Consider the following 11,265-nt stretch of genomic DNA (forward strand, 5'->3'; position numbering starts at 1 on the left):
CAAGGGTGGCATAAGAATGAGAGACAGGTGCTCTCCAATTCAGCCCTCCACCTCCTTCATTTCTGCTCCTGACATCAACAACTCTCAAAGAGTGGAAGGAAGGCAGAGGGGGGTTCCATGAAATGCTGTGAAACTGACTGAGCATAGAGACCACCCTTCTCATCTGCTCACTCAGCTTGCTACGTTAGGTATTAGCCTGTGTTTTACTCTTATTTTTTTGTAACAAATACTGATTTATGCACCATCGCTTGTCAGCCCTTCACATCTATCTGTAGCTGATAAACTTCTCTTCTTGTTTTAGCACAACCAGTGCATTGGGGTTACAGTGTGTGGGAAACTCCATTTGGGATAACAAGGCTGGTGCATTCTCATTTTCCCGCAAAGAAATGGTGGACTTTCTCTGACCTTGTCCTGTTCAGGCGGCTACCGAGCAGTGCGAGCTGCACGTTTCAAGGACTCAGGTAAATTACAACTGACGTTCTTCCAATATAGTCTGTGCACAGGATTGCAACTAATTTTAACTATGTGGACAGGGAGCAATGTCTGGGCTATTCCCTTGTTAAGATAATTCAGGCCAAAGAAAATCCAGTCACGGTGCGAAGTTTCTTAAAGGATCCATGTTTGATTCATTTTAATTTATAAAAGACACAGGAACATTTTTAAGAGTGGGAGTGCTGGTACCTCTCCCTTTACCTCTGTCCTCCCCCCAAATGAAGCCAGAAGAAAGCCCTAGCATGTGGGCCCAGGAGCTGGGACCCGGGGCTGGCAGGAGAGCCCCCAGCACATAGGGCCGAAGCACAGCCTCCTGCACATGGAATGGTGCGTAGGGCAGCAGCTGGGACCCCTGGTGTGGCGCCAGCAACAGAGCCCCCAAAGTGCAGGGTGGCAGCTGGGTCCCCGGCTGTGGGGCCAGCCGCTGGGCTCCTGGGTACGAGGCCAGGAGCCTGGGAGTGCCGCAGCACCCCCTGCACCCCTAATTCCCACACCTATGTAAAAGTGTTCTTTGTAAGTCCCCAGCAAATCCCTTCTGGCCTCCGAGCATAAGCAGTGTCAGTCTGGGGAGGAAAGGCTGTTCATACAACACAAGAAGGTTGAACTCCATCTTCACCAAACAGAACTCCGTAAGTGAGTCGGTGCCTCTGTAACTAAAACTTCTAGTGGTGCAGACTCCAGCTGACCCTGGGATGGTTCTGGAGGGCTGGGGATGTTGGATGATGATGCTGTATAGCCCTGAAAGAGGTGAGCTGTGTCCTAGTTTAGACGCTCCTTTGGCTACGTTAGGGGCTATCATCATCCAACATCCCCAGCCCCTAACATAGCCAAAGGAGCGTCTAAACTAGGACACAGCTCACCTCTTTCAGGGCTATACAGCAGCTGCGCTGGGAGTCCTAAGAGCATAAGCGGCACCAGACAGAGGCGTTTGCAACTCGGTTGCCTAGTCCTGGACACGCTGGGTGGGAAAACCATAACCCAGGGTCAAGTGACATGACATCTCCCTCCCGTCGGGAAAAAGGACCTCGGCCTGGTTACCCTTTGGGAGCATCAGAGAGGCTGCTGGGTTGCTGAATGAAGGGGGTGGAATATCCTGACACGACCTCAGGGTGTAACTCACACTGTTGAGGAGGAAGATGGACTTCGGCCAAGAGCAAGGCAAACATTTGCTGTAGTCATAATAACCAGAGCTAAACAGTCATGCCTTTCCCAAGGAGCCAAATAGGCCAGGGCTTCAGGCTACAGGAATCTGCAGAGAACTGCAACGCCTGACTACAACTCTGTGCACGGGCTTTAAAGGAAATCTCCCTGCAGCTGGATTGTAAATGTACCAGTGAGGCCCCACGAGGACAGGGAAGCCAATGGGAGAGGTGGAATTGAGGCCGGACAGATGCTGATGTCTAGGGGATCCAAGCCATGAGCTTGTATGAAGGTGCTGCCCAGTGGGGGAGGACAGGGCAGTGAGCAGCCTGCCCCTCCCCACGACCACATGCAAGAGAAGAGAGAAAGCCCCAGCCTCAGAAGTCAAAGCAGGCAAGTGCCGAGGGGGTGAGTCACTGGCTTAATGCTGCTTCTGTTAAAGTCGACAGGAGTTTTGCTGTTGGCGAGTGGATGCTGCGCAGATAGGCCGTGGCTGAGCCTTTTGGAAAATCCCGGCCCAATTGTCCTGCACAGAATGGCTCTCCACACTCTCCCCTGCAGCATGATTGGTGCATTTCACAGGGCCACTCCCTTCCCATCTTCCTCCCTCAGCAGCCAGTGAATGGCCAGGGATCTAGAGCATGAGCTTAAATGCTTCTAGCTGGAGCAGAGCTAGAACCAGGAGGGGCCAGGTGGGGCAGCCCCCGCCCCATGTCTCAGTGCTGCACACTATAGACAGAGCAGTAGTTAGAACATAGGATTCCTTCCCACACAACCCAAGCCCTGAGCTGTGGGTGTTTTTCCCCCAGTTAGCTGTATTAGGATTAGCTGGTGTGTTTTATTTATTTTGGCTCAATAACTCATTTAATCTGTTTTCACTTGCAAACACATGCATCCTAATTTTTATACTTAATAAAAACACTTTTGTTTATTATCAAGCCCAGGTTAAATCATTGTCGTTTGGGTGGGAGCTAGGCTTGCCAGATGCTTTCAACAAAAATCCCGAACATGGCAAACTTGGTTGAACACAAAACAAAACCAAAAAATGGGAGACCAAAGTAGTTGAGGGGAAAAAAAAAAAAAAAGGTTGCTGCACCTTTAAATAGCCCCGTGTGCCTCATTCCCCCGCCCCCGCCAGACGAGGCAGGGAAAACAATCCCCACCGGGCTTCCGTCCGAGGGAAACAGGAAATACGGGACATTTCACATATCCGGTAATTTCTGGTTTTTTTTTTACCAGACAGGGGCAGAATACCGAATTGTCCGGGTGAAAAATGGAAACATGGCAACCTTAGTGGGAGCAACCACTGTGCATCTGTCTCTTTCATCAGTAAAGAGAACAAACCTCTTAGGAGCTTTCTCTGTGTAACATGTTAGCCTCAGGCTCAGGGGGAAAAGAAAGCAGGACAGTAGGGTGACACAGCTCTGCCCACACTAGTAAATATAATACCCATGGTCATTCAGGCTGCAGCTGCAGAGGCGACAACAGGGCTCAGGCAGTTGTACCACTTTGTCATGAAAACCTGTCACGTGGAGAGAGACGTGTCTTCATCCAAAGGCCCACTTGGGGATGGGGAGCTGTGCTCTCCCAAACTCCCCCTTACCTTACATCCTGTGAACACCTTCAGCCTTCAAGACTTTGTGGGGGAACTGGCTCCGTTGCTCTTTGTGTGCGTGCGATGTGCCATTGGGTCTATGCCTCTTGGCCTATGTGAAGGCCCAGAATTTTGGCTAGGGTTTGGCTCAGAATCTCTAGTGTGCTGGAATGATCCCAAGGCAAAAGCTGCATGAGCTCATGAAGTCAGCACATCTGGCTTGCTGTTTCCATATCACTGGATGAGCAAAACAGCCTCTCTTCGCCCTCTTACCTGTAGGAGAATCAGCTTCATTAAGCAGCAGGGCTGGGTTTGGTTGCTCGCTTGCCCAGGCTTGTATGTTTGTGTGCTTTAGGAAACCGCTGTTCAGAACCCACATTGGCACTGATAACAGACTACGAGGCCCACAGTCACAAGCCAGCCAAAATGCCGTTGCCCCATCTTGCCATTTAACCCAGGCAGCTAGAAGAAATGAGCTTGTGCCTTGACTGGAAAGTCTAGTGAATGGACTTAGAGGACGTGCAGCATGCACAAAACCACATCTTACAGGCTGGGCAGCGCTGGGGAGGCTGCATTCGCGAGCAGAAGTGCTGGCTAGACAAGGCATCTCAATAATACAGGCAGGTACCGCTCAGCCCACAAAAGTGCAGACTCCCATCCTGCCAGTCCTGGAATGATTTCCTACGCCGTGTGCCTGATCATTACCCCTTTGTGTCTCTCTGGCCGTGCAAAGGGGGCAGAAACACCCTGAGATAACCTATGAAGGGGCCTCTCCAGTCAGTGTAGAATTGAAACAAAAGCCCTCCCCAGCCCGGATCCCAGTTGCTGGCCCCGGCTGGATGGAGGGCAGGAGGCGGGGAGTGAGGTATGGGAGCACACTGGGCTGTGACTCTTTGCTGCTTCCCAGGGCACATGGAAGTGGAGTGTAAATAAGAGCAGTCCGGAGAAGGAGATCACATCCTGGAACAGGCCACCCAAACTCCTTGGGAGAACCTGCTTCATTCATAGAAACATAGATCATAGAATCATAGAACTGGAAGAGACCTCAGAAGGTCATTAAGTCCAGCCCCCTGCTCTAGGCAGGACCAATTCCAACTAAGTCAACCCGGCCAGGACTTTGTCAAGCCGCGACTTAAACACCTCTAGGGATGGAGACTCCACTACTTCCCTTGGTAACCCATTCCAGTGCTTCACCACCCTCCTAGTGAAATAGTTTTTCCTAATATCCAACCTGGACCTCTCCCACCACAACTTGAGACCATTGCTCCTTGTTTTGCCATCTGTCACTACTGAGAACAGCCTCTCCCCATCCTCTTTGGAACCTCCCTTCAGGAAGTTGAAGGCTGCCATCAAATCCCCCCTCACTCTTCGCTTCTGCAGACTAAACAGACCCAAGTCCCTCAGCCTCTCCTCATAAGTCATATGCTCCAACCCCCGTAATCATTTTGGTTGCCCTCCGCTGGACCCTCTCCAATGCGTTCACATCCTTTTTGTAGTGGGGGCCCAGAACTGGACACAATACTCCAGATGTGGCCTCACCAAAGCCGAATAAAGGGGAATAATGACATCTCTGGATCTGCTGGCAATGCTCCTCTTAATGCAACCTAAAATGCCACTAGCCTTCTTGACTACAAGGGCACACTGTTGACTCATATCCAGCTTCTCATCCACTGTAACCCCCAGGTCCTTTTCTGCAGAACTACTACTTAACCGGTTGGTCCCCAGCTTGTAACTATGTTTGGGATTCTTCCATAGGACTCCACACTTGTCCTTGTTGAACCTCATCAGATTTCTTGTGGCCCAATCCTCCAATTTGTCTAAGTCATTCTGGACCCTATCTCTGCCCTTAAGCGTATCTACCTCTCTCCCCAGCTTAGTGTCATCTGCAAACTTGCTGAGGGTGCAATCCATCCCCTCATTCAGATCATTAATAAAGATATTGAACAAAACCGGTCCTAGAACCGAACCTTGGGGCACTCCAGTAGAAACCGACCGCCATCCTGACATCGAACCATTGATCACTACCCGCTGGGCCTGGCCTTCTAGCCATCTTTCTATCCATCTTACCGTCCATTTATCCAATCCACATTCCCTTAACTTGCTGGCAAGAATATTGTGGGAGACCGTATCAAAAGCCTTGCTAAAGTCAAGGTATATAACATCCACTGACTTTCCCATGTCCACCGAGCCAGTTACCTCATCATAGAAGCTAATCAGATTGGTAAGGCACGACTTGCCCTTTGTGAATCCATGCTGACTATTCCTAATCACTTTCCTCTCATCCAAGTGCCTCAATATGGATTCCTTAAGGATCCCTTCCATGATTTTTCCAGGAACCGAGGTAAGACTGACCGGCCTATAGTTCCCTGGATCGTCCTTCTTCCCTTTTTTGAAGATGGGCACTACATTTGCCTTTTTCCAGTCATCCGGGATTTCTCCCGATCTCCACGACTTTTCAAAGATAATAGCCAAAGGCTCCGCAATGACATTTGCCAAATCCCTCAGTACCCTCGGATGCATTAAATCTGGGCCCATGGATTTGTGTACGTTTAGCTTTTCTAAATAGTTCCTAACTTGTTCTTTACCCAAGAAATACAGAAATAACACCCCTCCCCGACCGCACACCCCTAGTTGTCACCTCCCAACACAGAGAACCCATACAGGGTATCACCAAACAATGACAACCCACGCTCCAGAGGGGCTGTGCCCTGAAATAAATCTTTCCTGAACCCCCTGCTTCTGGCCTTCAAACAACCCCCCTCCCCATCTCTCCAAGTGCATCATCAGAAGCAAGCTACCCATAGCCCAGAACACACCAACTCAAAGTGGCACTAGACCCTGCCAGAACAACAGGTGCAAAACACTGCAGACACAGCTCCACTGCGACAGTGATCAACACCCCCCACCACACACCTCCCAAGCTCCAGGGGCCCTACACATGCCTCTCACAACAGGGGGTGCACCTCCTCCAGGGCACTAACCCGCCCAGTAACAATTCTGGGGCTGAAAGCAGACAGCCACTGCACTCTCGAATGAACTCACTCAGGAAAATAATCAAAGGAAAACCCCACCCGATCACCTGTGGGTGAACACTTTTCACAAAGTGAGGACTCTGCCTGACCTCTCTCAGTCCTCATCCTCAAAGGAAATCAGTATATCGCCTTCAAAAGACAAGCCTATGAGCTTAAACGCCATAAAAATCATGGACTGAATAGAAACACTGGATTTATGGCGGATTATAACAATTTATACTCCACTAACAATCTCCTCTGCCTTTCCCTCTCCCCTTTCCGTTTCCCTCTAAGAATGGAGGGTTGTTAAAGGGCCAGTCCACCACGAATGGGCCCTTGAAATATGTGTTGTTGACTTATACTAAACAATCTGATCCACCCTGCATTTAGCTGACACTCTGAGGCCAGGTCTACAGTGGTGGAGAAAATTGATGCAAGATATGCAACTCCAGCTATGTGAACTGCATGGCTGGAGTTGACATAACCTGCATCCCTTTTCTGGGGTGGTCCCACAGTGGGAGGTTGACAGGAGAAACTCTCCCATCGACTTCCCTTACTCCTCCCCAGTATCAAACCCGAAACTCCTCACCCTCAGAGTTTGATTTAGCGGGTCCTTACCAGACCCACTCAATCGAATGCCAGAAGATTGATCTCTGCAGTATTGATCTTCCCAGAAGTGTAGATGTGCCGTCAGTAAGTTTCCCAGACCTGAAACAGAACTCACTGTAAGCTCAAAAGTTTGTCTCTCTCACCCACAGAAGTAGGTCCAACAAATTATATGACCCCACCCACCTTGTCTCTCTGTGTAAATGCCTCAGGCTCAATAGGAGAATTTGCTTGAGAAAAGACTGAATAAAATAATTGGCATAAGAACAAAATCGACGTTAGCAGCAGCTTCCAAATTGTGAAAATTGAACGTAGCCATGTGACCTTTCACCAAAGACCAACTCCAGTGCCTACAGAAGTCAATGAGTGCTTTATTATAGCTTTCTTTGGACACTGGCTCTCAAATGGGCAAGATTCTCTTTCCAATTTTGCACAACGGGTCCTGCACTGCAGCCTATCTCAATCATAAAATTGGTTAGCTTTCTATTGAAAAATGGGTTCCTTGACCAATGACCAATGATCATGCCAGCTGGTCACCAGCGGCCCCCTTTTGAAAAACCAAATTCTCTTGGGATGTGAAAAGTTTACATTGTTTGTTTAAAACACTGCAGATTTTTCGCATCCCAAGAGAATTTGGTTTTTCAAAAGGGGGTCCTCTGGTGACCAGCTGGCATGATCATTGGTCATGTGGATTTCTTATGGGAAAGGCAATTTCTTTCCCTTCCATGCCTCATCTGAGCACGCATTTCCTAGAAAAGCAATAGATGGCAGTGGGCGGTGTTTTGGATGTGGAATTTTCTGTTGCGTCATTCCTCACTGATCTCCTTTGGCTGGAAATTGAACAAAATTGATTTTCTTGCAACTGCTACTGTTGTAGCTAAGAATAAATCCTTCTCTGTGAGTGAAACTTATGCATAAAGAAAGGACCAGCACAACGTCCGGGCACTCCCTAGATCCACTTAATCCTGCAAAAGAGGGCAAAAGCAGTGCACAGATCCTCTCCGTGGTGGGGAATTTCAGTTTCCTGGCTTTGAGGAAGTGGAAGGGCACAACAACAAAGACATCCTAACACACTCTAACGTCCTGGGCATGAAACGGAGACATCTGACTTAGCATGCAAAATAGCCACAACTTGCCTATGGTTTTTTGATTCAGCCTGTCATATGACAGATCCTCAGCTAGTTCTGTGTAACAGACAAGTGCGTTAGCGTATTTCACACAATGGGCAGATTCACTGGGCTGGCTCGTCCATTAGGCAATACTGACTAGTCACAGTTTATCCAATTAGGGGTAACACGTGTATGTTGTTATATCTCATGGGACAGAGAGGAAAGCCAGTGAAGAGGGAGGTGCTCGGGAGGAAAAATGAGTTCAGATTGTGTGGTGATTTTTAAAGATGCCCCTTAATATCGCAGGTACACACCCACACTTGAATTGGCGTGGACTTTCACCCCCCCCCCCCACAATCTCTCTGGAAATTACACTCTGGATTTGCCGTGGAAATGCTGCTTGCTTAGCCTTTCCCTAGCAGCCTGGTGTGAATTTGTAAGGCATGCTCCCTGAACTCTGAATAAATCAATGATCCTCCACACAAAGGCACGTCCCACTTTTTTCTCACCTTTCCCCTTTTTTTATTGGGCAGCATGGGTGGTGGGCGAAGGTGGGACTGGGGGGGTGTCAAGCCCCCAGCCTTACCCCTTCTACTGAGGCCCCACTCCCCACGGGGTCCAAGAAGCCTCCCCACCGTCCACTCATCTGTCACACCCACCCCAGGTTGGGGAGGGCAGGCAGTATGGGTCCTCAGCCCACAGAGAGGGCGGACAGTCAGGGGCCAGCAACACTCACACCCAGTATGCCTAGAGTAGGTGTTCTGGGGCGGAGTGTGGGCAGGTCAGGCTGGCAATTTGGGAAGGCAGAGCCTTTCCCCGGCCTGGCACACCGGTCGCCTGCGTTGGTCAGGCATGATACACCAGCTAGGGTATATAGTATCCACCTACATATGAGCACTGCCTAACAGACCAGTTCCCAGAATTCCTTTGGCTTCCCCCTTCATTGATTGATTCAGAATCTGGGCAGACAGGGCAGGGTCATGGGGTATAAAAGACACTGGGACACGAAACCCAGTAGCCCTGCTGTTGGCTATTCATAAGCCCCCCAGCGGTGGTTTCTCCTGGAAAGGAATGATTGCAAGGGGGCGGGGAATACAAAGCAGAGCCCAACCAATCCTACAAGAAGAGAATACTGGTGTCGGCTTGGGTGAGCTGAAAATGTGACCGATCTTAAACCGTTACATTCTCACAAGGTACGTCTAGTGGATTCTCTGCATCTTACATAGAATGTGCTTTAAGACAGCTGCCACTTTGTTGTTGAGAAATTAAACCCCATCAGCTCCTCTCCCGCTGAATCCAACAGCCGCCATTTCTGTGAGTCACCAACCAAAACACACGTTTGGGTGCTCCCCTTCCCTTGATTCCTCTGAGTCAAGCAGCTGTTGCACCAACACTGTTCATGCAGCTCTCCCCACTGCTTCTCATATCACCCAGCTTATCAGGCACATTGGCTAGAGGAACCCAAGGAAACACGAGCAGGCAAAGGAAGCGAAACGCCATTGCCCAATCTCTAAGAGGCTATGAAAAACACCAGGGAATTATGAGAAATACGTTTGATTAAAAGCACAGTGGATGCGGCAGATCCCTTTGACCACTTCCTGCTTTACAGTTGCCTCGTGCTGATTGTCTGGCACAACCCATGGAGTCCTCTGTGGTTACATGCCAAGCTGATCCCGGTGTTTCCTGTTTAGCTCCTAACTGAGTGTCTAAATTAGATTTGACTGCATAATTCTTTACAGCAGTTTCCAGTCAAATTGGATTGTGCTGACATCCATATTCTGATTTTTTTTTTTTCTTTCCCCTGGCTGATGCATTAGACCTTTCCTACCATTTCCCCTTTCTCGAGATCTGCACGCATGCAGTGTGCACGCGTGTTCCTGGGATGATGGTGATAAGTAGAGATGCCTTAAAGGGGCTTCCAGGATGCTGGCAAGAGGTCTGGGCAAGACAGAGGCCCCCCTGAAGTCAGGGACTGGAGGCGAGTTGGGATCTTGGTGCCTGGATCTAACAGAGGGGAGAGTTCTGCCCACCAAAGCCATGTTTGCAGGATCTCGCACTATTTGGCACATCTGAGCTCTCCCAGCAACGTATGTGGCCGCCTGCTTCCTTCCCTTGATGTGACATAATTCCAAAGCCCTGACAGGCACCCTACTGCAAACAGAGCTGGGATTGAGCTCCGAGCTCTCTCTTTTGTTGAGGGATAGCTGGCCCACAACAAGGTTTTGTCCCTTTAAATCACTCTCCCCCCAATACAGGTTGAATCTCACCAAAATTCAGCCAACAAGCTAGTTAGTGGCAAGGAGGGAACCACGCAGTTGCTATGGCAATACTGCCTTTTCAGGGGGACAGAACTGCTCCTTTGCTAGCCCTCACCTATATGGGAGGCTCTGGTTCCACTCCTACGGTCTGAGCCTGAACTGGGCTGATGGCTGAGAATACAAATTGCCCATGGGGCTCTACAGAAGCCCAGTTTGCTGCAGCTTCCTGCCGGCTGCTCTCCTCAGAGGACCGGGAATGAGAAAGGCGGCCTTCATTTGAAAACCCGTCACGTGTTTCCTCCTATTTCCTCCTCCCCCACACAGCCCTTTCTGCATTCAGCGGCCGCCCGCCTCACCTCTTCCCCGTTTAACCCACTGCTTTCTCTTTCCCATCTCTCTCCAGCCGAGGTCTATCACCTTCTCCATGACCCTGCTCTCCCCTCACAGCCTGCAGCTCTGGGTGCCAAAGAGAACCCGCTGCGGTTACAAGAAGTAAAGAGTGTGGGCATGGATCGACCGCAACAACCAGCACATGAAAAACGAGTCCTGGGCATTAGGCCTGATCCTCTTCTCACGCACGATGCCCTGTACGTCTGGAGTAACTTGATTGCAGGCACAGCCACTGATGTTACACTGATGGCAAACCGGGAAGGATCAGAATTAAGCCCTAGGTGCCTTGTGTGTATCTTCTACCACCGCTCTTGGACGCTGCATGCCACAGCATGTCTGGAAATCCAGACTCTCTGTTAGGATGTGTCGAGAAAGAAAGCCTTTTTCGACAGATTCCTTGGGCCTCCTGCAAAGAAGTTTACAGGATCTGTTGAAAAAGGCTTTCTTTCTCGACAGATCCCCCTCTAGACTGCCACTTTTTGCCAACAGAGTGCTAAGTCGGCAAAACATGGTGGCCATTTTTATGCAAATTAGGCACGGGATATTTAAATCCCTGCCTCATTTGCAATGTCGACCTGCCTAATCTGCATCCCTCTGCCAGCAGAGGGATGCAGTCTAGACATACCCTGAGTTGTACCAATATAAGGCTGTAGTATAAACCTGGC

At 49.7% G+C, this 11,265-nt stretch overlaps 1 long non-coding RNA gene across 3 annotated transcripts in view; it reads left to right on the forward strand.

Annotated features, from left to right (window-relative positions):
* The window catches only part of LOC106732277 (uncharacterized), a 46,339-nt gene extending 35,383 nt beyond the window's left edge, over positions 1–10,956 (forward strand). For 2 of the 3 annotated variants that reach the window (XR_016350288.1, XR_012906037.2), the window contains 2 exons: positions 302–461; positions 10,614–10,956. This is a non-coding gene — a long non-coding RNA (uncharacterized LOC106732277). The remainder of the gene's footprint in view (positions 1–301; positions 462–10,613) is intronic. The other variant, XR_012906039.2, reaches the window with a different exon arrangement.
* The last annotated feature ends 309 nt before the right edge of the window (positions 10,957–11,265 follow it).

Source organism: Pelodiscus sinensis, chromosome 9 (genome assembly GCF_052426305.1).
Source record: "Pelodiscus sinensis isolate ZL-2025 chromosome 9, ASM5242630v1, whole genome shotgun sequence".
NCBI classification, from domain to species: Eukaryota; Metazoa; Chordata; order Testudines; family Trionychidae; genus Pelodiscus; species Pelodiscus sinensis.